The sequence below is a fragment of the Hemicordylus capensis genome, chromosome 5, assembly GCF_027244095.1.
Source record: "Hemicordylus capensis ecotype Gifberg chromosome 5, rHemCap1.1.pri, whole genome shotgun sequence".
In the NCBI taxonomy this organism is placed as follows: domain Eukaryota; kingdom Metazoa; phylum Chordata; class Lepidosauria; order Squamata; family Cordylidae; genus Hemicordylus; species Hemicordylus capensis.
The window spans coordinates 108942695-108970509 of record NC_069661.1 but is presented as its reverse complement, the minus strand read 5'-3'; the positions used below and the strand labels follow the sequence as shown (position 1 = coordinate 108970509).

At 42.7% G+C, this 27815-nt stretch overlaps 1 protein-coding gene and 1 long non-coding RNA gene across 11 annotated transcripts in view; one reads left to right on the top strand and one right to left on the bottom strand.

Moving 5' to 3' along the window:
- Positions 1-27815, top strand: part of PCDH7 (protocadherin 7) — a 557215-nt gene that overhangs the window by 450063 nt on the left and 79337 nt on the right. The gene's annotated exons all lie outside the window — the stretch shown is intronic.
- LOC128326339 (uncharacterized) lies at positions 4806-19767 on the bottom strand. The gene is made up of 6 exons (XR_008307990.1): positions 19640-19767; positions 17998-18073; positions 16323-16465; positions 8694-8844; positions 6270-6379; positions 4806-5022 (listed from the first exon to the last, which is right to left on the bottom strand). It is a non-coding gene; the product is annotated as an uncharacterized LOC128326339 (long non-coding RNA).

The window sequence follows — 27815 nt, the reverse complement described above, 5'->3', positions numbered from 1 at the left end:
AATTATGTGTTCACTGATTGGAAGGAGACAATGTCAGAGCAGTGAATTATATGAGGACTGCCTTGCCTGCAGGTTGGCACTTGGGGCTCACAGGAGCCTTTAATGACAGTCATTGCTTGCCATCCACAGTTTTGAATATATGTGAATAGGAAATTCTGACAAGTCTTCTATGCTGGTCTGTGACCGTAATAAAGATTGATTGATAGTGACAGGTCTTGCCAAATGCAACCTGAGTATCCACGGTTGGCGAGGTCTTTTAGAGATGAGGGGTGGCCCAGTGTTTTGTGGGGTTCAGAGGTTTGATCTGCTCATTCCTCTTGGTGACCTTTGCTGTGCCTTGCCAATTTAAAATGCCTTTGAGTCATTTTGGGGGAGGGGGCAGGATTAAAAAAATGTCTATCGGTTTGATCTGCTCATTCTTCTTGGTGACTCTTGGCAATATTACAGGATTTCATGTGGGGTGTTTTTTTTAGCATTTTGGGGGTATTTTCCCTTTCTTTTTAGGTCTTTTTGCAGTCATGATCCCCCTAATCCTGTTTCCCTTAGACTTTAATGTCTCGCCAACCATGAATTTGTCAACAACAAGGTTGTGCCAGAATGGAACCCTAGCTGATGGCAAGGGATGACTGTCGTTAATTTCTTTGCAATGCCAGCAATTCTCTTGTGGCACACAATATCTTGGCCTCAGAACACAAACTTGGGAACTACTACTGTACAAGTGATATTTCAGTATAAGTTGCACTTGTATATTTATAATCCACACTGGGTGATTATAAGTTCCTGCTTGATAACCGGAATGTGTGAAACAATTTTGATCTGCGCCGAAACACAAGATTACAGGGAGAAAACCTATGGTGCAGCTTTTTCTGGTCTGTATTACTTCAGACAGAATTAGCCACACTGAGGAGGAAAAAAGCCAGGAATAATTACAGAAAAATCTTGTGCACTTAAGGTTTGGTGTAGGTCCTATAAATCTGATGTTTTCACCAAACACACAAAATAGGATTTGGGGTTATTAAAAGTGTGTTCACTCCAGAAATACTCTTCCTTCTTCCTCTTCCTCTGTGTCCTCCACCTCCCCCCCCCCACCTCTCAGAAGTTCATTATACCAGTCTTGCAAATTCCCAAGAGAGTGCACAGACATTGTACCTATCAATCAATCTCATCTGATTTGCCTTCTTATTGGTCCCCAAGGGGTAATGGTTTTAGTCAGAGGGAACAGAATTTGCTTCATCTTGTCTCTGTCTCCCCAGAGCATTTAGCAATAGCCTGCAGTGTCTTTAGCTGGGACTATTCTTTTTCTTCTTATAGCCTTGTATCCCAGTAGCAGAACCTCTACCCCTCAAAACAGGAAAATGTTCAGTACCCCTAAGCCTTAGCTTCTCTCCCTCTTCTGCCAGCATTTGGATGGTGGTTACTAATTCACAGATTAGGTAGCCATTTGCCAGCTGCCTCACCAGGAGACCAGCACAAAGTCTGCAACAACATTATTTATAGCCTCTGTGTAAATATGCCCTAAATTAATCATGTTCAGTTATTTCCAAAAGGATTTCAAATAAATGTAAGAAATGAGTGCGGAACACACGTTTTAGGGGTTAAGTCCCATAGAGCACCCTGGAACTTATTTATGAATACAGATGCTCAGGATCATGCCACACAGCTTCACAAAAAGTATGTAGTATATATTATTTAACAGAATGTGGATGATATACATGGAGTATCTATCAAATAATACAGGCAACTCCTAGTCTGCCTTCATCTCTGAGAGAGAAAGCTACTTGTATCAGATAATGAGTGCCAGCATCCTTGCCCTCTTTGCCCTAAAAGATTTGCACAAGCAGATTGATAAATTGATTTTGACAGAAGCAAAGGTAATTGAAGCCCAGCTCACAGGTAGGATAGGCTTTAAATAGATTCCTTAAAAAAACAATCCAGTCTCTTGAGTTAGTATTTTGCTACTAACAGCATTTTGCATTAATTAATATGAAACTGCCTTGTACACAGGGCCGATTGCAGGTTTGGGAGGGCCTCCTCTATCAGTAGTTAATTCCATCCCTGGTCGGTACGCATCACAGTTGCAGAGAAGGCAAGGGGTCCTCTTGCTTTCTTAGGCAGCAGCAACTTCTAGCTGCTCTGGCTGACTGCTAGCTCACCTGGTGCTTTTACAGACACGGCTCCCCCCCCCCCCCCGAATCCACTCCTGATTGGAGTGTGCCAGTCCACATATTTGCTGGATTTAACCCAACCTCCCTGCGGGCTATCAGGGACTGGGACAGACAGGGCTTTGTTTTTCTCCAAAGGGAGGCTGTGAATTCTGGCTTAGCCCAAGTTATGTCTGGGGTAAAAAATATCCTCTATTTCCAGCAGCTCCACTAAAATCCAGTTCTAAACAATGGCTATGGTGGAGCTTGCTGGTAGCCAAGAGGTTAATATTGAGGCAGTGGAAATCTCCCAATCCTCCTAGGAGTGAGGATTGGGTGCAGGACCTGCTTGAGCTAGCGGCACATGAAAAATGGGCCCTCTTAAAAAGAAAGAAATCGGATAAATGGTCAGAAATCTGGGACAACTTCCTTGAACTATTCTTAGAATAGAAACCCCTTTGATCTACCCATACCTACTAGTGCAATGGTGAGTATCGCTTCTCCTCTTCCTTCCCTCCCTCCCCTTCTGTTTTCTTTCTCCCTCTTTCTCTTTCCATCTCTCCTTTCTTTTCTCATCTCCCCTCAACCAGTGCTGAAAGGGAAAGGGAAGGTTGGGCTCGGGGGCAGGGTGGGAGGGGAACTGGGAAAGATGTTGTAAAATACAAAATGTCAATATTTTAAAAAAACAAAACAAAAACACCTCCCAGGCTTCTGCTTTCTCCAAAGGTGTTGATGGAGATGCTGATGGCTATATGAAGGAGGTGCTGATGGCTATGCGAATGGTCCATCTACTCTCTTGAAAGAAAATGCCTCCAATCTGCTCTGAAGCAGATTCACTCTTCAGATACCTGAAGGCATAGAGCCATGTGTGAAAAACCTCCTGTTAGAGTAGCAAGGTGGATGATCAGTGAGGGCGAGAAGCAGCTACTGCCCAGAAAAGGGAAAGGTATCAGTTCCATGCTCTCTTTCCTTCTTCCCCTGGCAGTCATCTGCCCACCTGGGCATGCATGCAATTGCCAGAAGGAGCAGCAGCAATCTCTCTCTCTTACTCTTCTGAGCAGTGGCTGCTTGTAGGTGCCCTGTCTGATCACAAGCAAGTAATCAACAAGAGAGTCTAGCAGCCCCTTACACTCCTTCTCTAGGATAGCTGTTTGAGGTGGAACAACTTAGGTTGTGGTGTTGCATTCAGGTAGAGTGTGTGTGTGTGTGTGTGTGTGTGTGTGTGTGTGTGTGTGTGTGAGAGAGAGAGAGAGAGAGAGAGAGAGAGAGAGAGAGAGAGAGAGAGAGAGAGAGAGAGAGACGCCATAGGTGTTGCCCCTGGCAACTAGACAAGAAATTTGGCCTCCAAGCCATTTAAGTGTGTTAGCACTTCTGACAAGTTCTCAGACAGCTTAACAACAAAAAGGTCTTATGTAGATACACATTATTTATCTTAATGTGTCCTTGGGATGACAAGAGCAAGTATTTTAACTCACCTCCCCAAGAGCCAGTTATCAAAATAGGAGTATGAAACACCCAGCAGCTTTCTGATATACAGTTGCTTCAGTGACAGAACCTAATGCTGAACTATGCAGTGACAACCACTAGCAAGTCAGTCCCTTTGCTCTTCTAATAATCGGTGTGGGGTGTGGTATAAGCGTGCCATAGGCAGTGCTGGGAATCTATGGGCTTATGGCTCATGCCCTTGCTTTATCTGAAGGTTCTAAGGAATGAATTCGGTATCTAACCCATGAAAAGCAGATGCTCTTCTATAACCTATGGTCCCTTATTTGTGAAGCACTTGTTTACCTGACATTGGGAACAACACTTAGAGTTATTTTGATGCCATCAACAGCGTGCAAATGTTTCCTTTCCTTTGTTGCTAAACAATATGGTTTGTGATTACATTTGCATGGTTGAGGACATGTGACCAGTGAGTTTTGCAGTACATCGTTACTACATTTAGCCACTGATGAGGAATAAGACTCGTACTGAACACACCTTCGACAATGCTGCTCCATAATTATCTGTTAGAGCCATAGAGAACAGCTCAGGGGAAGCTCAAGTGTTTTGTAGGTAAATCAGTCATAGCGTGCTTGGTAATTGATAGCCAACCAATCAGGCTATGTTGAATTAAATAATATGATCACCTTCCAAGGATTTCATTTATTTCAATTGTCACTCAGTGTAGTTCCTCACCTCTGAGGTTCAAAGCTTTTTCTTTTTTAATCTTTTGCCAGTGGAGAAAGACAACAGCCTTTGTATTTTTTTAATTTAAGGGCATTCCAATACTAGGTGTCAAAGGATGTTTATTACATGAATATTTCCTAATGCAAAGGAATGTTCTATTCTTTTCTTTTCTAAAAACAGGATCTTTCCTGTGAATTTGGAAAGTACTGTGGCAGGGTTTATTCTTTTGACATTGGTTTGTATAAATAAAAAACAGCTTTTATAAACCCACCCAATACCATGATTCATTTTCATTGGAAACTGTAATCTGTATTTTGTAAATCATAGACTCTAGTTAGCTTAAACAGTTTACTAAAGGTTTGTTGTGTACTACATGGAGCTAACTACACATTAATTGCAAATGTCATCCATTTTTTAATTTATTTAATTGGAAAGCCTCGTTAGGTGGAAAAAATATTGGAAATGGAGTAATGGAGGAGAAACAAAACCCTTTTCTGTGCCCATTGTTTCTCTGCTTCAAATTGTCCATGAGTGCCTTTACCCCCATGAAATCATCTCATCATATTTGGGGCAAACCTACTGTTTTGAAAATTTCACAGGGAGGGGAAGATAAAGCTGCTGGAAGTCCATTTGGAGTAGGAAATCAGTGGATGGGGAAAGCTTCTGGGCTCACACACTTCATAGCCACTTCTCCATGATAAATTCTTCCCTCCTAAAGCAGATTTTAATTTTAAAAAAATTAAAAAGTATTGAGGCTCAGTGACATACATGTATGTGTAATATGCAGTTAGCTCCTAAAGGGATGAAGCTTGAGTCTTGTCTTTCCTCTCTACTTGCTGTCCAGGATCCTAGCAAGGTAAATAAATCACACATAGCAAGGTAGTCCCCAACTCCAGCAATTCTCTCCAGCTGAGAGAGCAGCCATGTCCTGAAGGACCCCAAGTGACTTGTACCTGACACAACAGAGAGTAATGGGTAATGCAGTGCCAGAAGGAACATGGCTTGAATGTTTTCCAGGAGGAGGGAGGGGCCAGTGCCATGCCTACCAGTTATTTAAGCCCAGCAGAAAGAAGACCAAGGCAAATTCCCTTCCCTTGTCTCTCTTGTCGGAACAGAGATAGAGTGCAGGGAGGAGCAGGAGACAATCAGTGAAAACAGTTCTTCCAATCACAGACCAGGTGCAGGCAGGACTAAGGTATGAGCCTTACTAAAAGCTTTCTACTCTCAGCCGGATTACCCCAGCATATTTTATCCCTTACACTCCAAGACCAGCACCTTCCAGTCTTCAAAGAAGAGAGGCCCCTCCCCTTCCCAGAAGGGACACCATGACCATGCTTAATGCATGATTACATCTACCAGAGTAAATCTTCCAAGCAGGGGCCTAGCTAGGGGAGAGAAGTCCTGTGTTGACCCCTTTCCCCAGTGGCACCTTGGAATGAGGTAGATAATGAAAGGCAGCGGTAGAGCTGGAGGAGGCAGGAGCTGGGCCACCCACGTTCTTTGAGCCCATCTGCTCAATTATAGCTACACCCCTGCTACCAGGTACACAAATGTGAATACTGTTCTGTCTTTTTACCAGCTACCCATAACTATCATGAAGATGAGGATTAAGGCTGAATTCACACTATTACTCTATTATCCCAAACTACCTAAATTGTGTCCTTGTGAATGCATCACCTGCTGCTGTGGTAATATATTGTTCCATGATCCTCTTTTTACTTTTTTTGCAAGAGTACATATAAAGCTGCTGTATAATGAACAAGATCATTGGCCCATTCTGACTGGCAATATTTCTCCAGGGTCATAGGCCAAGCTCTTTCTTAGCATTGCTACTTAAATCTTTTTAACAGACTATGCCAGGGATTGAAGCCAGGATTTTCTGTATGCAAATATGTGGTCTGTCACTGAGCAAAAGCAACTCTGCAATTAAAAAAAAAAGAAATCCATTACTCTGCTGACCTGGAGATGCTGGGATTTGAACCCCTTGTGCCTGTGACATTTAGGTATGCTTATGAGTGTTGTAACACCACGTTGTACATATTTCCACTCCACTCTGACATTGGCTGCTGCTGGAGGGAAGAGAGGAATGCATAGTGTGACAATGGTAATACATGAGTAAATTGCCCTAAATGTTATGGGGGAAAGAAAGCAGAACTTGATTCCTGGTTTTAACCTTCTAAAGTCCTAAATGGCTTGGGGCCAGGTTACCTGAAAGAGTGCCTTGAATGTCCCCACCCAGACCTTCAACTTTGGCCTAGAAAATGACCTCGTTAGCTGTAATCTGAAATGTTTTATGTTTTTCAGGATGAGTTTAAGATAGTTCATCCAGTTTGTTCCCCTATTCCTCAAATATAGGATTAGTGAGGAATTAAAATCTACAGGAAAAGGGTTAATTAAATTTCAGTGGTAACAATAGAACAATGGAAGATGTGACAATTAGTTTTATATTGAGAGGACGAGATCTGACTTTAAAAAAAAATAGGATTTGCACCTTGCTCATGAGAAATTTTAGGATAAAAGAGGGTAGATTCATATGCAGAGTAAGGTGGCTTTTGCAACTCAGCTGGCCAGGGGCACAGCAAGGTTGGAGGGGGTCCTGGGACAAGATTTGAAGATGGATCCCCTCCACCACTGCTGCCTGCCTTTGCCACCTGGCTGCTGTCTGATCAGGCAGATACAGCCTAATGATGTCTGAGCATTGGCTCAGTAAGGCAGGGCACCGCTGGTGCCAGTGAGAACAGGCCTGCCTCAAAGGGGCCACCTGTTCTTGTTTTGATGGGGGCAGCTCCTCCTCACTGAGCAGCCATGGCTGGTGCGAGTTGGGGCTGAGTTCTCGGTGCAGGGAGATTGGGAGAGGTGGCAGGTGGCCCCTGGACACCCACAGTCTCTCAGACGCCACCCTGCCCTCAGTGATAGCTGTGCTGCTGCACCTGGCTCTTTTGTAAGTGCAGTTGTGCTTCTTGTAATCAATTCTGTTTCAATGTCTATGTTAAGACTATATATATTGTAATATATACAATATGTTGGGAGGGGAGGAGCCTCTCCTCTTTGAGGATGGGGAGGTGCTGGTCATGTTGTGGAAGCAATAAAAGCTGCTAGGGGTCATGCAGGTTGTATAATTTAACTATATAAGTAAACTAGAATTTTAATGGAAGCTTTGTTTCTCAAGTACCTTTCATATATTTTAATTATCTGTACAGTATCCTCAAAACGCTAACTTATCCAGTGGTGCACACTCTGGAGCCTTGCACACTACAGTTTTCTGATGTAGCTTAAGTCTAATCTAAATACTGGGGTATGAGAGAGGTCATCTAACTAGAGCCAAGTTGTGACAGGAATGTGGTGCAGCAGGGAAATGCTTGACTAACAAGCAGAAGGTTGCCGGTTTGAATCCCTGCTGGTACTATATTGGGCAGCAGTGATATAGGAAGATGCTGAAAGGTGCTGAAAGCTCATACTGCGCGGGAGGATGCAATGGTAAACCACTGGGCTCTGTGGGCACCAGGAGTCAACACTGACTCGATGGCACAACTTTACCTTTAGATGCAGAAAAGAAATAAAATATTTCCACCTGCAGTTATTTTTTTCTCTTCCATCGCTTGTCCTGTTTCCCAGCTGCTCCAGAGATTAATCCATCATGACCCTGTGAATTTGCTACTAATATTCATTACTCCCTTCATTTATATTCATGTTTTTCAGGCATTGTGTTTACTCTTTTGTACCTTCAGGTTTTCCCAACAATTATACATGACACCAATGTAATTCTCTACTATAAACTAGTTTATCAACATCTATTAATTTCAGTCTGGCTCTTTTGTTTTCTTCTAATCCCAGCTGAAAGCAAGAAATATATTTGCACACGTTGGCCAATGTATAATGCAGTGGGCATGGCCTGATGCTGACAACTGTTTGTACAGAGAACTGATATGTTTGAATGCTCTTCTGTCTCTTCAATCACAAAAGTCTGCACTGTTTATCTCTTTGATGATTTCTCTATCTCCAGTGTATCCTTGCATTTCTGTGTCACCCATCTTCATTTCCCTCGGTTGTTTTGTGTATCTGTTTATCAAAGTGAGTCACTGTCCCCTCCTGCTCACTTAATGGTTGTGTTCAGAGCTTATTTTTTTAAGAGGGTGAAAAAAAGAATTAGGATGTTAAAAAAAGCTCTAGTAATTGCTCTATACCGTTGTCAGCTCTGCATACTAATTAACTTTAGTGTAGATTCAAGGAGTACCCAAGGTGAAAAATCAAATAATCTGTGTGGCAAACAGATAAAAATTACTCAGCAGTGAGTATGCCTTTCTGAACCTGCTTTCAAGTGGCTTGCATATCATATGCTCCAACTGTCTTGACTCACCTGGGATGGAACCTCATTTGTATTACCTGTCTGTGGTAAATCACTGTTCCTGTTTTGTCTCTGTTTTGCCAGTTTGTGCACACGCTCAAAATAGAATTTCAGTCCTTTCGCTTGAGTCTCTAGAGTCTTAAGATCATCTGAAGAGATCTTGCTTTGGGTTTCCCACTGAGTGAGTATCTGCAAGGGAATATGAGGATTCAAGTGGTAGCACCTAGTCAATAGGGAGCTCTACTTAAACAGTCAGATCAGACCAGCTATCTCCCAGCTTTTATTTCAACAATTAAATTAAAATCTTTTTCTTCTTTTTTTTTTTGAAGAGCATTTTCTAAACTGGGAAAAGATTCTGAAAGACTGGAGATATTTTAGAGGGTGGTTGTATAACATCGCTCCTTTCACTATATTAATTTTTTGCTACATTTTCATCTGGATTCCCCTCCAAGGAGTTCAGGGCAGTAAACCCTGGCTATTCATATATATATTCATTGTATCATCCTTTTTATTATTTTAAAGTATGCTTTGGGGGCCTCAGCTATCATAGCTAGTAAATAAAATAAATATCTGACTATGATGGTGAATGTGCACATGTGTGGAACTGTACATGAACTCAAAATGCCAGAGCACTGCTTTCCATCCCCCTGCCCGCAAAGCAGCCTATCCAGCTAATAAATGAGTGTGTCTGAATTTGTAGCCGAGTACAGCCAGATTAACTGTAAGAACATAATATTAAACATACCATAATAACCTTAGGCTTATGATCCACCAAAGGGCACACCAACTAGTGGTTCAAAGCAAGATGCCAAATGCTACCCCCTTGTGCGGACCCTCCTCTCTATATTCCCCCATTTTAAAAAAGAATAGGAGGCAGAAGGGCAACTTGCCACCTTTCTGTTGCACCAGTAATCTGCTGCCTGGAGCAACCACCTCACTTTGCCACATGGAAGCCCCATTCCTGGACATACCCACACCATAGGAGGGCTTATGTGCCTCTGTGGGCTGCATGGAAGGGAGAATTCGGCTGGGCGTGGCTTCTTTCATGATTACAATATCCTAGTAGCCAGTGGAGTGCTGTTAGTGGATTCTGGGCAGTTCTTAGGCATGGAAGGGGTGTCTCCTAGTGGTTTTTACTCTGCAACTGTAAGGTAAAGGTAAAGTGTGCCATCCAGTTGATTTCGACTCCTGGCACCCACAGAGCCCAGTGGTTTTCTGTGGTAGAATACAGGAGGAGTTTACCATTGCCTCCTTCCATGCAGTATCAGATGATGCCTTTCAGCGTCTTCCTATATTGCTGCTGCCCGATATAGTACCAGTGGGGATTTGAACTGCCAACCTTCTGCTTGTTAATCAAGCCACTTAAGGTGTCCCTGCAGCTGTACTGTAACAGGGATTCCCAACCTGTGGCCCTCCAGATGGTGTTGAACTAAACTCCCATCATCCCCAGGCACAATAAATCGGCAACTTCTGGAGGACTACAGGTTGCGAACCCTTGGACTATATGATGATAGATTCCAATGACACGGAAACCTGTTCAGGAAACCCTCTGACATATTCAGACAGGATAGCCATGCTAATGGCTACCACTAATGCTGATGCATCCTAGGCCATCATCTTCAATGAACCCTCTAGCCATATTGCTGAATGACTATGCAATCTGTGTTGATCTGCAACCCTCTGCAGACAGCTATGCATGTGGAGGCCCCTTTGTACTCAAATACCAAACACATGGCCACCCATGGTGGAGTGGACAGGTGCATAGTGACCACTTGTGGTGGTGTGGTCAGCAGGTGCATCAGCTTTGGTGAATGTGGTTAGTAGGCCCACCACTGCTCATGGGACAGTTCTGTACAAGGCTTGAATACTAAGTGCCTGCAGTTGTACAAAGGAGTAGATTGTTAAATATCTTTGGACTATAATGTCATTCTTTTTAGTGTGCCTTGTCAGAAGCAGAGAAAATGAGGTAGAGAGAAAGCATTCAGCAGTGTGTGATAGTGAAGGGATGAAGGGCTCAAGCCGCAGTGCTCCTTGGAGACGGAAGAGGGCTATTAAAGTACACAAGAGTGTCTTTATTTTAATATTTAAAATGTTGAAGATATGGGACAATATTGGATTGAAAAATCTGAATATGGTGGTGTTTCCTGAAGGATTCTATATTTACTCTGTGATGGTGGGATTTATGGGCTCTCCAGCTCCTTTAGTTTGAGATGAAAGACATAAAGAAGCCCAGCTTTAAGTGATGATCACACAGTTGTTAATTTCCCTGTGTTGCAGGTTCCCTTGATGCATGTTAAATTACATTAATTAACCTTGCATCCCAGATATCAGATGTTAACCTCTTGTGGGAAAATTATTCCTCAAAAGGGATTATTTTTATACTTTAATTTGCTTTTACAATTTGTCAGCATAAGTGAAAGCCCTAGATCAGTATGGATTGTGTCAAAATTTCTGGAATTGGGAAGAATATTCTTTATCCCTTACCCCTTTAAACATTATTGTAAAATTATATTGCTACTTCTCTTAATAAATGTCAAAATAGTTGGGTGTTGTTCAGTATTGCCTTCCAAATGGTTGCCAGTTTTTTATTTTCAAGAATTCTATCACCTTGAGATCTTTTGAACATGTGCAGAGTTCCTTTAGCAGAGGGCAGGAAAACTTATTTTAAAGGGCATGGTGCCTTAAACATGTCCAATGTGCATTTCTCCTTGCAAAGGGAATGTTGGCTGGAAGGCCAATACTCGCCATATTCCATACTTGCCCATGTCCCATGTTGCACCTGGGAAGCTGAGGCTGAGATGGAGTAGCTTGTCTAAGGCTCCCTAGAGATATCTCATGGCCAAGGCAAAATTTGAGTTAGGTCAGTTCTGATTTGCTGCTCAGTCTCTTAGGCATTATGCCGCATTATGCAGTGAAATAAAATAACCTTTCACAGTTATATGCTGCTTTGTTGGAACTGGTTACTAAAAGTGGGATATAAATGATTTAAAGTAAATAAAATAACCTAGAATTGCCCTGTGTGATGGCTGTAGCTACCTAACACAAGGGCTTTTGTATTTTTCCAAAAGAAGAAAATTTGTAGTAATCTAAATGTAATCTGGTGTTGATTATTTTAGATAACATGACACTGCAGACTGAGGAGAAGTTTGAGGATATAAGACGCCGCCTTATTCTTACAAAGCTAGTTGGTCGCTCTAGACCAGAACTGCCATCCCTGATTAGCAGTGGTTTTCCAAAATCTCAGGTAGAAGGTCTTCTCAAGCTCTGCTACTTAAAATCTTGAAGTAGGAATGCCAAAATGGAGAAAATGATACCTTCCCCATGGAAAGAGTATGCTCAGGGGCGTAACTATAATAGGGCAAGGGGAGACTGTTGTCTGGGGGCCAACTGCCTTGGGGGCCCCCCAGAGGCAAGTCACATGACTGACTCCCCCAGCCACGCACCCGCCTGGGCTTTCTTCAGTTGTATTTATCCTCCGAAACTGATATGAGTGTTAAGACCTGGAGCTACCAGAACAGCATGTCTTTCTCTAGTACCATTAAATGACTTCATAAGAACATAAGAACAGCCCTGCTGGATCAGGCCCAAGGCCCATCTAGTCCAGCATCCTGTTTCGCACAGTGGCCCACCAGATGCCAATTGGGAGCCTACAGTCAGGAGTTGAGGGCATGCCCTCTCACCTGCCATTACTCCCCTGCAACTGGTACTCAGAGGCACCCTGCCCTTGAGGCAGGAGGTGGCCTACAGCCCTCCGACTAGTAGCCATTGATAGACCTCTGCTCCATGAAGTCATCCAAACCCCTCTTAAAGCCATCCAGGTTGTTGGCTGTCACCACATCCTGTGGCAGAGAGTTCCACAAGTGGATCACACGTTGTGTGAAAAAGTACTTCCGTTTGTTGGTCCTAGACCTTCTGGCAATCAATTTCATGGAGTGACCCCTGGTTCTAGTGCTGTGTGAGAAGGAAAAGTATCTCTCTCTCTCCACTTTCTCCACACCATGCATGATTTTATAGACCTCTATCATGTCTCCCCGCAGTCGTCTTTTTTCTAAACTAAAAAGCCCCAGGTGTTGTAGTCTTGCCTCATAGGAAAGGTGCTCTAGTCCCCTGATCATCTTGGTTGCCCTTTTCTGTACCTTCTCCAATTCAACAATGTCCTTTTTAAGATGTGGTGACCAGAACTGTACGCAGTACTCCAAGTGTGGTCGCACCATAGTTTTGTATAAGGGCATTAAAATGTTAGCCGTTTTATTTTCAATCCCCTTCCTAATGATCCCTAGCATGGAATTTGCCTTTTTCACAGCTGCCGCACATTGAGTCGACACTTTCAACGAGCTGTCAACCACAACCCCAAGATCCCTCTCCTGGTCCGTCACCGACAGCTCGGATCCCATCAGCATATACTTGAAGTTGGGGTTTTTCGTCCCAATGTGCAACATTTCACACTTGCTAACATTGAACTGCATTTGCCATTTTGTCGCCCACTCCCCCAGGTTGGAGAGATCCTTTTGGAGCTGCTCACAATCCGCTTGAGATTTCACTACCCGGAAGAGTTTGGTATCATCTGCAAATTTGGCCACGTCGCTGCTTACCCCTGCTTCTAGATCATTTATGAATACATTAAAAAGCACCGGTCCCAGTACAGATCCCTGGGGGACCCCACTTCTTACTTCCCTCCATTGTGAAAACTCTCCATTTATACCTACCCTCTGTTTCCTGTCTTTCAACCAGTTAGCAATCCACACATGTACTTGTCCCTTTATCCCATGACAGCTAAGTTTCCTCAGGAGCATTTGATGAGGAACTTTGTCAAAAGCTTTTTGGAAGTCCAGGTAGACTATGTCAACTGGATCACCTTGATCCACACACTTGTTGACACTCTCAAAGAAGTCCAAAAGGTTGGTGAGGCAAGATTTACCTTTGCGGAAGCCATGCTGGCTCACTCCCAGCAGGGCCTGTTCTTCTAGGTGCTTTACAATTTTATCCTTGAGGATGCTTTCCATCAATTTGCCTGGAACGGATGTTAGGCTAGCTGGCCTGTAATTTCCCGGATCTCCCCTGGATCCCTTTTTGAAAATCGGTGTTACATTTACTCTCTCCAGTCCTCTGGTACAGAGCCCTTTGGTACAGAGCCCTTCCATCGTCCACAATTTACAAAATCTTTTTAAAAATAATTTAGGATGATGTTCTATTGTGGCACATAATATATATGCTTTTTGTTACCACTATTCAGCCTCATTTAAGATTTCTTTACTTCATGAGCTGAGCTTCAGTGAGGGGGGGTGCATTTTAAAATCTTATCTCTGGGCCCACTCCAACCTTGCTACGCCCCTGAGTGTGCTTTGACATTAATATGGCCCTCTCTAATACAGGGTTATTTCATTTTATCCTCTCAATTTAGGTTGAGAAAGAGTGACTTTTGGCAAAGGGTTCCAAGTGAGATTCATAAATGAACATATTGTCACAATATGTGACAATACAAGTGGCCACATTAGAACACATCCACACTCACACTCTACCTTAGGCCTGTGACCACCAAGCCAAACAACCAGCCAGTTTACTGAGCATCTTACTGTGTCTGCAGCCCAGGCTGTCAGCAAAACCTGAGTTCTTGGAGCTCTTTCTGGGCCACCATACATGGCTGGCTACTACACTTGGTAGGTCACAAGTTCTACCTGTTGTAAGCACAGCATCCCATTGACTCAACATCTGGGAATGAAAGCAGCAATGATTTGCATTAGTGGGGAAGGGCCAAAACTCAGTGGTAATGAGGAGAGCTGATCTTGTGGTAGCAAGCATGACTTGTCCTCTTAGCTAAGCAGAGTCTACCCTGGTTGCATATAAATGGGAGACTACATGTGTGAGCACTGTAAGACATTCCCCTCAGGAGATGGAGCTGCTCTGGGAAGAGCAGAAGGTTCCAAGTTCCTTCCCTGGCATCTCCAAGGTAGGGCTGGGAGAGGTTCCTGCCTGCAACCTTGAAGAAGCTGCTGCCAGTCTGTGAAGACAATACTGAGCTAGATAGACCAATGGTCTGACTCAGTATATGGCAGCTTCCTATGTTCCTATATGTCTTGCAAGCAAAAGAGCCCAGGTAGAGCAGCGAAGACCTCCTTTAGAAAAGCCTGGAAAGCTGTTGCTAGTCAGTATACATAGTACTGAGCTAGATGGACAAATGGTCTGGCATTTAGATTTAAATGGTCTGGCATCTAGATGGACAAATTTTGGGTCTGGCAACTTTATATGCAATATCAAGAGAGAGAGAGAGAGGGTGTTCAAATATATACTTCATACTTTTCTCCAAAACTGATTACAGATATCTAACCGTCTAATTTGGCAGGCATGTTTTCTGATCCATAGCCAATTTTATTTGAGTGACTTGCTTTTTTATCCCTTTATTGAGCAAATTGGATGTCTGTGTCAAGAGAAAATATTTTAAGTTGTTATTTTTATGTGACCTTGTGGCCCACAAGGTTGGACTTGCAAAGATAACAATCACGAAAAAAGACTAAGCACCAAGAACAAACATGGGGGGGAAGGGGAGGCAGGGTGGTCAGTGCTGCCAAGATGCCATCATTAACTTAGATACATATACATACCCCTGACCACCCTCAGTTCCCATTTGTAACAATATTTGCTGGGTAAGAGTGTAAATATACACTGGCCTCATATGAAAGTTGTACGTGCCAAGGACATGTGTGCCCAATTAGAAACTCATGATTCTGTAAACAAGTTGGGAGAAATTGTGTCTTTCTTGCCATATTAATACAATCATGTCGCTTGTTGATATAATACGTTATTTGTTGTTAACGTAATGTTTCAAGTCTGTGCAGCACTCTGTGATGGATGAAGTAGAACAAGTAAATAACGAGGACCTCGGAGAACCTGCAGTCCAGATGTTCTTTAGTGATTAGTCTCCTCCAGTGGTTGAAAGATGATTTAGAGGTATCTGGAGGATTTAAAACTATAGGAACATTTGCAGAGAATATCTGCTACCACTTTTTTTTCCTTAGAAAGACATGGATTGGATGGGGGTGGGGAGAGATGCTGTTGATAATAACTGGCATTTATATAGTGCATTCCCAGTGTCTGAACTGCTTCACATAAGCAATTTTAGGTCCAAGATAGATGTTAACACTAGTTGTTTCCTCTCCCCCTGTAACATCTAATGTGGTTTATCTCATATGTCAAGACATACTACATTTCTTCACCCCCTGCTCCACAATATTGGCTGCTGCTTGCAGTGGGCGAGGAAACAGGATTTCCACAAAGTCAGTTACACTGTCGGTATATGCAAAGTGTAACTTAATGGTAGCTTCATACATTTAGGCACATCATTTGATTTCTTGACACTTGATTCACTGTATGCTTTGTGACTGGTGAGTGAATGTGTGAACTGATTCCACTGCAGTGCATTCCATTTGAGGTGACTTAATTTGAAAGTTAGATATATGCCGGTAGATAAGCAATGACCCATTCAAGATACCAATGTGTTGACACACATGATGTTTTTCTGAAGCAGTTTTATGTTGGCAGGAACTCTTCATTGTCTTTCTTCCCATCCAATCTAGAATCTGCATTTTCTGTGCTGTTGGTGCCAGGGCAGCTGGTGCCTCCAACAAGCAGGCATGCTACGTGTTCCACCCATCCTCATAAGCCGTGCTTACCATATAGTTTCTTAGCTTCACCCATCCAAAGCTCCATCATGCTCCATTACATCTCTGCTCATAGAAGACCTTCTTATCAGTCATGCTAGCTTAATAGAACTGCCATGTCCTTCCATGAGAAGCATATCACTGAATACCAGCTGCTGAAGACAAACAAGAGGAAAACAATGGACTGGACAAAACAGAGACAAGTGACTTGCCAAAGACCACAAACCAAGACAGACATAGAGTCTGAGTCTCAAACACAAAGTCAGTTCTTTGCTTCCTCCTCTGTTGCTGCAGCATACATGATTATTTGAGAATAAACCCCACTCCCCATCCCAAGGCACCAGCTGAACACAAGGGATCAATAGTGTCTAAGTCCTAAATACTCTCCAAATAATGTCCTTTTTCAATTGTTTCTTGCTAAGTTCTCCCACTGCTTCATCCCTCCAAAAAACGGTTTCCAATTTTTCCCTGCCAAAGTAAAGGCAATCCATTTTTTCACTCATGTCGACAATTCCCTATGATGCTTGAGAGAGAGTGCACAAGAACCAAGAAATTACAATCAAAGTGAGCATATGGGGAAAGGCATAGGGAAATCCATTTTCTTAAATACTTTGTCAACAGAATACATGTATGCACCCATACATGTGCATGCACACTATGTATATGTGCACCATTGTGGCCTACACATACAGAGCTGTTGGCATGTGTCAAAAAGCTGGATTTTTTTTAATTTGGGAGAACTGAGGGGAAGACTTGAATATTTTTGTGATGAAGTTGCTTAACAGTATATGGTCAAGAGCAGGGCTTGACAAATCCCAGGTGCCAGGGAGCCTTGGCACCTAGAATTCTAACAGCGGTGCATAGACTAGGATTTTCAGAGCTAAAGTTAAGAGATGTGCATGAAATGAATTTTTCTCTTTGTTTCAGATTTGTCTCAAATTCCAAAAATTCATTTTGAATTTGAATATGGCTTGAAAATTTGATTCAAAATTGAATGTGAATCAATTTGACCCTGTTTTGGCACCTTTTAAAACCGTGTGTGTGTCTGTGTGTGTGTGTGTGTGTGTGTGTGTGAATTGTTTTTAAAATGTGCCCATGGCTCCTGAATCGAATTCAAATCAAACTGCCCTTTTAAGGGGTGATTCAGTTCAAATTTGAAGCACTTGAATCGCACAGATTCAAAAGATTGTGATAAAATCTTTGTCCCAGGCAGCCCTTTTTCCTTCTAAGTATGATGTTTATAAAGGGGATAAAGAGAAACCCATTTACCCTCCCTCCAAAAAGTCCATCATTATTTCTGGTAATTTTGTCAAATATTCATTGTTTGGCTTTTAAATTTTGGGTCTGGCTCCTAGATCCAAAGAAAATTGGTCAAGGACTGGTCAAGAGAAGAAGGTAAACCCACAAAAGACATTTGGCTTGGTGAAGGTCCCTGTACATTTGTACAGACACCACCTGTAATCTTCAAAGCATCAAGCAACCAAATGGGGCATGGGAGGGAAAGAAGCTCCTATTCCAAAAAAAGCCAATTCATTCATAAATGAGCAGATAGTCTGCAATGAGTACTCACCAGTGATCCTAAAGGGAAAGCTCAGAATGAAAATTACAGAATGAAAATTACAGATGAAAAGAGACTTGGGTAATGAAGACAGAAGGAAAAGAAGAAAGGAGAGGGCCAGGTGCTTACTTTGTAAAGAGGCCTGATAGAGCTCTCTTGGATACCTGGCACTGTTTCATCCTTGCCCAGTTGCCGCTAGCAATTTCTAAAACATGGCAGAGGGGCAGAAATAGTAAGCAGAGCACTCGCAGCACACACCTGCCCCCCTTCAATTTGAAAAAAGGCATAACATTTAAGATGAAGGGAGGCTCCATCTTAACAACAGCAGTCTACCCAGTCCCCTCCACTTATCCTTCCTCCACTATCCTAACCCTAACATAGATCCCCAGCTTTCATTAAAAAAAAAAAAAGTTAAACTCTAGCCCTTGTCGAAATGAAGTTATGGAACAAAATGTGTGGTCACTATTTTCCAAGTATATGGATTCTTTGGTGTCTAATAACTTTTCCTTCATTTCTTCTTTTCATTTTGACTGACATAGGAGAGTGTCAACTGCTATGTGGCAATGACAACACACACACACACACACACACACACAGGGCTACTCAGTTTATTTTTTAGTAATTTTTGAAGTGTTTAGATTCTTTGGTGTCTTCATTACACACCTTCATTTCTTCTGTTCATATTGACCACACTGCTTTGTGGGTGGGGGTGGGGAAGTTGTGGCATCCCAAGTGCCAACTACACTCCAACCTGCAAGCCACTGGGTACTCAGTTTATATTTTAGGAATTTTTGAGGTGTTTAGACTCTTTGGTGTGTAATGAATCCTCCTAGGGATTCAATATGAGGAAGGGTTATTAGACACCAAAGAGCCTAAATACTGGGGGGGGGGATCCTAGAACATAAACTGAGTAGTACCCCACTGCCTTGCGGATGGGAGGGGGGTGTAGTTGGCACATGGCAGTTGACAACTGGCACTGTCTAAAAGACAGTCAAAATGAATAGAAGAAATGAAGGTGTGTAATTAATCCTCATAGGGATTCGTTATGAGGAAAAGTTATTATACACCAAAGAATCCAAACACTTAAAAAGTAGTGACCATACATTATGTTCCATAATTCCACTTCTACAAGGGCTAGAACTTAGCTTTTTTATTTTTAAATGAAAGCTGGGAATCTGGGTGAATTGGGAATCTGAATCTCGAATCGATTTGGATCAAATCCATCAAGATTAAATTTGGACCTGAATCTAGCCAATGGACCACAGGGGTGATTTGTTCTATTCCCAAATCACCCAAATCAGCTAAATTTGGTTACAAATCAATTTGCACCTGAATCAGTTGGCACATCCCTAGTTACTATTGCTGCCACTCCCCAAGTTCAAAAGTTAGGAGTTATTGTTGACTCATCCCCCCCCCCCCCCGTGGGTTCATTCTGTGTCTAAGCTCTCTTGCTTTATTTTATCCAGTCACCTTCTTCTAAGATCCTTGCTTCTCTTTCGATTGATATCACTAAAATATTATTGTTTCTTCTGTTGATTGTCATCATAACTTGCTGGCAATCATTCTTTCTCCCCTATCTCTCAAGCCACTTTAATCTGTGCTCAACTCTGCCACCTGCCACATTTTTTCTGCACTTCACCCTGATCACATCACTCCTCTAGATTGTAGTACTCGGCCTTTTGGCTGGGAAAGCATTCTCTACTAAAGTCATCTGTTCCTTACCCTGGCTTTCTCAAGCCTACTGTATTCTGTTCAATTTTTTTCTACTTACCTTTTAACTTTCTCCCTTATGCCATTTCTTCTCTTCCTCCTGTGCATTGCTTGTCTACTTAACTCTTACTATAAACCAAGGATTTTTACCTTTTTCTACTTGCACTTTCCTTAGTTGTCCGTGATCACTGGAATGTTCCCCATTCTGACCTCTGCCTCTCTCAGGGCTCCATCAGATGATGTCACAGAGTCCAATCTATCCCATCACATAGCATGGAGTAAGCCGTGCTGTTCTCTGTGTATTATTTAAGGAATCCAGTCACATAGCTTTTGTTTATGCAGGCAGGATTTTGCACACACCAAAGATTTAACACATTCCATCTCCATGTGGATATGCAGGGCCACAGCCCCAGGTGGGCAGGGCAGGTTGGAGGGCACATGCCTCCCTCTTTAGAAGATGGGGGAATGGTATTGTTTGATCCAGCTCTTATTCAAGAAGAGTTTAGAAGTCCATCTGTAATAAAAGGGTTCTAACTGGGTTGGCAGAATGCCTTGAAGACCTGTCAGTTCTACAAACAGAATTCTGAAGGTGTTTGGGTGGGGGCAAAGTTGGTTTTGGCAGTTATCCTTCTGAGGAAGTTCAGTTATCTCTGAGGAGAGAAAGACTTCAGGGAGGTGTCAGCCATGTCTGAGAAGATCCCTGGGGATTATTACAGTATTACTAGTCTTAGAGTGTGTTCCTAGGAGACAAGGGAACAGAGATACATTAAACTATGGATAGTAAGATTGCAGCATTTGGGTTTCGCCTTGTTTCTACTGCATATATCTAAGCATTTTCCTTGAGTTTTGCCCTGTAATCCTTTAATAAGGGAATAAAGCCCACATCTTGTATTGTAGAAACTTGCCTTGTTGATTGGTTGAGAATGCCTCTTAAGGTGTATCTCCCACAAAGCCTATCCATTTAAAGGGGTTCTCTTTTCCAGACCCAAATCACTGGGTATAGTGGCAACAAATCCACTATCCGGAACTGATCTCTCTTGCGATTTTCCAATATAAAAGAAATTGATTACCCCACAGAGGATGAGCCATGTCATATCATCATAGCCTATCCTCGGATTTGAAAGAATCAGTTTATTGGTACAGTTTCTCCAACACTGCAGTCCCATACATAAGTATGTTTTTCTTCCACTCCTGGCCCAGGCAGGTTTATCTTGCTTTAGTTCCAAGATAGCTTGTTGCTTTGGGGCTGCTTTTTAATATGTTCTGCCTTTTAGGAACATAGGAAGCTGCCATATACCAAGTCAGACCATTGGTCCATCTAGCTCAGTGTTGTCTACACAGACTGGCAGCGGTTTTTCCAAGGTTGCAGGCAGGAATCTCTCTCAGCCCTATCTTGGAGATGCCAGGGAAGGAACTTCGAACCTTCTGCATGCAAGCATGCAGATGCTCTTCACAGAGCAGCTCCATCTCCTAAGGGGAATATCTTACAGTCCTCATGCACATCGTCTCCCATTCATATGCCACCAGAGAAGACCCTGCTTAGCAAAGGAGACAGGTCATGCTTGCTACCACAAGACCAGATCTCCTCCAGTAAGAGGAGGGTCAGCCCTGGCATCACCCTTAAGCCAATACCCAGTAACCTGTGGTATGTTCTCTTCAGTGTCTGCCACACACTCTCAGTCATATGGCCACTTCCTGCTGCAGGGCTAAACTGCCGCATTCCATTCCCTGCTGGTAGGTCTGCTTTTCTCCTTAAGGGCTGGATTTGCTCCTCACCTCATTCCCCACCTCTTCCCTAGATTCTCAACAGTTCTCTGCTTTACCTCCCTGCCCTCCATGATCTCCTTGCAGTGCAAGGTGCCTTCTGGTCTATTAACCTTCCAGTGGTTGTGGGGCTCCTTCCTGGGCATCCTCCACCCAGGCTTCAGTGTAGCTTGAAGAGGCTCATCTTTTTGTTGTTGTTAGGCTTTATCCATAGTATTTGCTCTTCACCCACCTTTAGACTGTGAGCCTTTATGTAGGCACTGTGATGTTGCAATATTAGTGGACTTATTATTTATTATCATCAACTGAGTCTGTGGATTGGGAGGAATATTAAATCTTTTAATTAATTAATAAAATAAATGAACAGAGGTACTGAGTTAGTTCTGAGAATGCAAGTTCTGCATACATTGAAAAGGAAAGATAAGCTGAGTTCTTGTCAACATAGGACTGGTTTACACATGTATAGTCATCCATTTGATGACTATGATCAGGGTTGATATGATTTAAACTAGCCGGCCTGGCGCAGAGCATCTGTGCCCCTAGTCCTCCCCCAGCAGCCAGCCGTTTGCCGGGCCACTGCTTCTCCCCCCGCCCAGCAGCCGGCCATTCGCTGGGCTGCTGCTTCTCCCCCCCACCAGTGGTCAGCCATTCGCTGGGCCACCATTTCTCTCCCCCACTCCCTCATTTGCTAATCATTGCTAATCATCAGCTCACTCGCGAACTCTCGCAAGAGCTGCCACGCATGGGATCAGCGATGGGTACATCTAGGAGAATTAAATATATAGAAGTGCGTACTACATTTAATGATGTAGTACACACTTCTCATAATGAGGGTTCATTCAGGCTTTGCATTTCATTGTTGCACTCTTGTGCATTTATTTATTTATTTATTGGTTCATTTATTTATTGGTTCATTTATTTATTGTTTCATTTATTTATTTGTTCATTTATTTAGTATATTTGTATACCACTCCATACAAAAAGTCCCTGGTTGGTTCACAATCTAAACACCATTAAAACATTAACACAGTTAAAACAATTTATGTGTTGCAATTTAAAAATACAACAAAAACTCTAAAAACCAAAGCTTTAAAACTATAAACTAGAAGCCTTACTAAACAGATATGTTTTCAGGTGCCTTTTTTACCCACAGGTACAGGAACTTCATTCAAATATTCCCAAATTAGGTCTCTTCTACAGCCTGCTGTCATGATAGGTGTTTCCCTTCTAAAATGGAGGATACAATCAGGAAAAGGTTTCCTCAGGAGTGCATGGATATGTTGACTGTTGCTTTCACTTTCTGTTCCCCTCCCCATCTTGGGCATTTATATCTGGACTGCTGCTGCTCCTTGCTCAGATCTACTCCAACCCCTCAAAATCCTATATTTATCTATTGACATTCCTTGTCTTTGCACTAGGGATGTGCACGAACCTGTTCAGAGGCCCTTTTATGGGCCTCCAAACAGGTTCAAAAGACTGGCGGTTTGGCCGGTTCAAAGGCGGGGGGGGGATACCTTTAAGGGTGGGGGAGGATACACTTACCCCTCCCATCCTGTTTCCCCCACTGGCACTACACTTCAAAAGGGTCTGGAGGGGCAGCAGCATACCTCCCTGCTGACCATTGCCTCATTGGGCACCGAGTACTTCCAATCACTTCTGGTCTGACGAGGCAAGTGGGGGGCAGGGAGGTGTGCTGCCACCCCACTGGACCCTTTTAAAGTGCAGCACGAGCAGGGGGTAAGATCTCTCCCACCCTTAAATGTATCCCCTCTCCAACTTCGAGCTGCCACCGCCCCCACCCCCCGTCCCTGCTTTGCACTGGGCTGGGGGCAGGAGGAGTAAAGGCTTGATTCTCTGTGTGTGCTGCATGTTCACCACCTGCAGAATAGGATTGATCAGGTCTGTTATCTCTTATCCCGATATACTGCTAACTATGTTCACATAATGTTGTTAATTAAGTTCATAGAATATAATTATGATTAATATCCATGATTATATCTTTGACTAGGTTCTTTATGAAAAAAAAACCAATTTTGAATTTTAAAAAATCTGATATAAATAAAAATGATGTTAAATTTAAAAATCTGATTATTTTTAATCATAGATTTTTATCAACCCTGATTACAATAGCCTGTGGCACCTTGCATGTGGGATTGTGAATATGCTATCACAGATCCAACACTACAGGCAGACCCAACAGACCTGACCAACACTCCATGTGAACAGAATGGACACATACTAGAACCATCCCAGAATCCTTTGCAAGTGTTCCGTGGCAGAGTACAGTACATGTTCCATGGCAGGCAGGTTAATAAGGAAAGGGTTTCCTTGAAGTCGGAAAGCTTAGAAACCATTGTAGTGCCCTAATATAGATTGGTATTACTTTTTATTCACTAGAATGGAGCAGGAATCCTAGGTGGGAAAGAGAGCTTAGTGACATGTTTTCAGTCTTACAGAGCAGTTCCAGAGTGCAGAGAGCACTATGAATTCCATATCCTCTTCTGCAATAGTACGTGGACCCAGGGAGGAGTGCAGGAGCTAAGGTTAATACCTGCAGGGGCTCAAAGCATTCATACTTCATCAGTCAGGATGTCGGCCAGTGTTTTTCAGTGGAGTAAGTTCACACATTCATCTGCCAGTATTGGTGGACTGCAGTATAATATGAGTATAATCGAGTGCAACTCAGTTCCTAATTTCCCCCTTTATTTAGCAAGTGTTTTCCTTACTTCAATCAGATATACCTTCCAACCAAGTGAGCATCTGTTATCGTAGTAAGCTTTAGTCTTAGACATTCTAATATGAGATTTTTGTATTAAAGATGTGCATGGTAAAAGCCTGTCTCGTTTTGAGAAAGGAAGGGGGGAATAAAAGAAAGAATGGCAGGGAAAGAGTGAAAGCAGGAAGAATAAAAGACAAACATAACTAGTGTGCAAGTGAGCCAAATTTTAGAGGATTATGTTCTTAATCTTGACATTCAAAGGAGACATCCTGTGATGCTGTAAATGTTCCAACAGGATTAGGCAGAGAGACTGCAGAGACTCTAAGAGCACTCCAACCTTTCTCCAATATGCTCATTTTTCAGGGGCAGGGAATTGTGAAAGTAGTTTCATGTTGAATTCTTAGCTCTTGTCAGCTGAATTTATTGTGTCAAAGTTTAACTCCTACATCTTACACCATTAATAATACAATTCTTGTCTTTTTTCATTTTATTTTCCCCATTCTCTTTACTGCTTGTATAGTAAAAAAAGGTAAATGTGAATTTAGATGCCAAAATAACATGTTTCCAAATAAATTGCAAGCTTATCACTGTAACACAGAGCATAAACAGAACATTAGTGGATTTCAATTTAAAAGTTGAAAAGTTCAAAACAGAAGAACAGTAAAAAATTGCATATTTTTTAAAATAATAAACTCTTTGACAAATCAAAATAGCAATAGCAATAGCACTTACATTTCTATACCGCTCTATAGCTAGAAGCTCTCTAAGCGGTTTACAGTGATTTAGCATATTGCCCCCCCAACATTCTGGGTACTCATTTTACCGACCTCGGAAGGATGGAAGGCTGAATCAACCTTGAGCCCCTGGTCAGGATTGAACTTGCAACCTTCTGGTTACAGGGCAGCAGTTTTACCACTGCGCCACCAGGGGCTCTATATACACAAGGAACATAGAAAGCTGCCATATACTGAGTCAAACCATAGGTCCATCTAGCTCAGTATTGTCTATGTAGACTGGCAGTGGCTTCTTCAGGGTTGCAGGCAGGAATCTCTCTCAGCCCTAGCTTGGAGATGCCAGGGAGGGAACTTGGAACCTTCTGCTCTTCTCAGAGTGGCTCTATCCCCTAAGGGGAATATCTTACAGTTCTCACACCTCAAGTTTCCCATTCATATGCAACCAGCGCAGACTCTGCTTAGCGAAGGGGACAAGTCATGCTTGCTACAACAAGGCCAGCCCTCCTAGGAGCTGAAACACAAAATAGCTCTATTCACACCTTATGTTCAACACTCGGACAATGAGTGTACAGTTATTAAAATGTGGTGGTGAACACAGGTACAACAGTACAATTCCTGTACCTAGGACCTGTACCTAGGTTCACTTTTAAAAGTAATACAGGCATCATCATTCTCAGAAACACATGTACAAGTGTTTAGACACCTGTACACTCATACATCCCAGGATTGGATTGGCCCACAGGGCAACAGGGCACATTCCCAGTGCGCCCCACCTGCAGGGCGCCTCTGTGCCCCACCACACTTGGTAGCAGTGATTCAAGAGAACACAAATGGGATGGAGCCATAGCTTAGTGGCAAACACATGGTTCGCATGCAGAAAGTTTGAAGTTCAGTTTCTGGCATTTTCAGTTGGAGCTGGGGGGAAACCCCATCTGAATTCCCGAAGAGCTGCTTCTAGTCAGAGAAGATGATCCTGACTTACATGAACGAATGATCAGTAGAAGACAGCTTCCTGTGACAAATGGTATAGTGTGAGAGAGGGAAAATGAACACAACAAGAAAACTTCCCTGTATGTGCAAAACCAATCTGAGCAGCAGACTGTAATATGGCGGAGCTTTCATACATGTAATTACTCCACCTGCAATCTAAAATTGTACAGTCCATTAAATACAGCATTGCACTAAAATTCTCCTCATATGTATTTCAGCTATAAGACTGTGAATCCCAACTCCCAGTTAAACATTGTATACTAAAAGAATTCCCATTCATTTCAAAAGGACTACTCATAAGTAATGGCTTTCACAGGACTGTGAGCTAAGCAGAAGAAATGACTTAACTTGTATACTGTTTGCTTCCTGTGAAATGGACATAACCACTGCCCAGTCAACTTACTAATAACACTGAACATTCATCTTGCCAGGTGGTAGAGAAAATTGTTTCTCAAGTAGTTAACTTTATCTGCAGTTGGTTAAATTGGAAAGCAAAGATAAAAGGTCAGCCAACTGTCTTGTGTCTAAACAAAACTCAGGTTGTCTGTGCTAGTCTTGTATGGAAGAAATGAAATACGCTGATACAGGATTTTGTGGAATTTGACATCACCCAGCAAACTAAGGAGATGAAATTTGATATAGTTATTATGGCCACCATGCTTAGTAAGTTCTAAGCAGGATCTCTCTCTCTCTCTCTCTCTTCTCTCTCTCTCTCTCTCTCTCTCTCTCTCTCTCTCACACACACACACACACACACACACACACACTTACTTACTTTCATTTGAAGATGTAGAAATCTTTTGAAGTACCTGTATGAAGTTGCTTCATATGGAGTCCATCTAGGGACCTCCAACTGGAAATAGAAGCTGATGCCTTCTACCTGCAAAGCCTGTGCCCTAGCACTTGAGCAGATAATCAAGGACTTGCAGAATTCCAAGTCCGCCAATGTCCTGCTTTTTCTCTCAGCACCATAGAAGCGCTCTCTCTCTCTCTCTCTCTCTCTCTCTCTCTCTCTCTCTCTCTCTCTCTCACTCACTCACTCACTCACACCTCCAGGAGAGGAGAGGAGAGCTGGTTAGGAGAGGAGAGCTGGTCTTGTGGTAGCAAGCATGACTTGTCCCCTTAGCTAAGCAGGGTCTGCTCTGTTTGCATATGAATGGGAGACTAGAAATGTGAGCACTATAAGACATTCCCTTCAGGGGATGGAGCTGCTCTGGGAAGAGCACTGTAAGATATTCCCCTTAGGGGATGAGAAGAGCAGAATTTCCCAAGTTCCCTCCCTGGCATCTCCAAGATAGGGCTGAGAGAGATTCCTGCCTGCAACCTTAGAGAAGCTGCTGCCAGTCTGTGTAGACAATACTGTGCTAGATGGACCTATGGTCTGATTCAGTATATGGCAGCTTCCTGTGTTCCTATCTTACTCCTATTCACGTGCAAAGGTTGACAAGCCAGTTCAGGCTGCTTCCAGCTTCACCAGGAATAAGTCTTTCAAAACGGTAACGGGCCTTGATTGCCTATTCAGGAGCAAACCAAACCAAAACTTAGAAATGCTTTGAATTACAGCAGGCATAGCTCACAAAAAGTTTGAAAGAATATTTGATCCAAAGCTTATTTGGTCTTTTAAAAATCCTTCTGTTGCAGTATGGGCAGTGGTTCCAAATAATATTGATAAATAGCCCCTGTCTACTCTGGAAATGATTTTGGGACAAGGATCTTTTACCAAAGATCCGACTGATATTTGACAAGTAATCCTGTTGCACATGATTTCATAGCATCCAAGTCCTCTTCACACACACACACCCTTCATTGTGGCAAATTAGGAAAAGCAGGGAGGTGATGGTCGAACTGTATGATGGATTTTCATTTTTCAGCCTGAGATGTACTTACTACTAGAGATGACTCCAAGGGATAACATGTGCTCCCCATCTACCAGACTGGAACTTTGCTGTAAAGTGTTAGACAATTCAGTCACACTGTATTTACCTGAATCCAAGATTAATCCCCCCGCCCAGTTCTTTCATGTTAGAAAT